Below are 317 nucleotides of genomic sequence, written 5' to 3'. Positions count from 1 at the left end.
TTTCAGGTTGCTCTTGCAAACAAAATATTTAAAAACCTGCAAAAAAAAGTAATAAAATATAAATGAATCAGAGCTTCTGATAAAAATGTACATGTGATAGTATTATATACAGATTTTATTATTCCTTAACTGGCTGTCCAAAGTACCACCGCATTGTAAAGAGGAAGAGAGTAAGCTGTGCGTGAAAACACCGGGGATTGATTGTTTTTTTCTTTCATTAGGGAAAGTGTTTGTTAATTATGACTAATATTGCTGTCTCTTCCCTTTTACCTTTTCTTTTTTTTTCATGATTTTTATGTAGCAGCTTTCATTTGCAG

Source organism: Penaeus monodon, chromosome 32 (genome assembly GCF_015228065.2).
Source record: "Penaeus monodon isolate SGIC_2016 chromosome 32, NSTDA_Pmon_1, whole genome shotgun sequence".
Lineage (NCBI taxonomy): Eukaryota > Metazoa > Arthropoda > Malacostraca > Decapoda > Penaeidae > Penaeus > Penaeus monodon.
The sequence above is the reverse complement of the archived record's forward strand: the minus strand, read 5'-3'. Positions refer to the sequence as shown.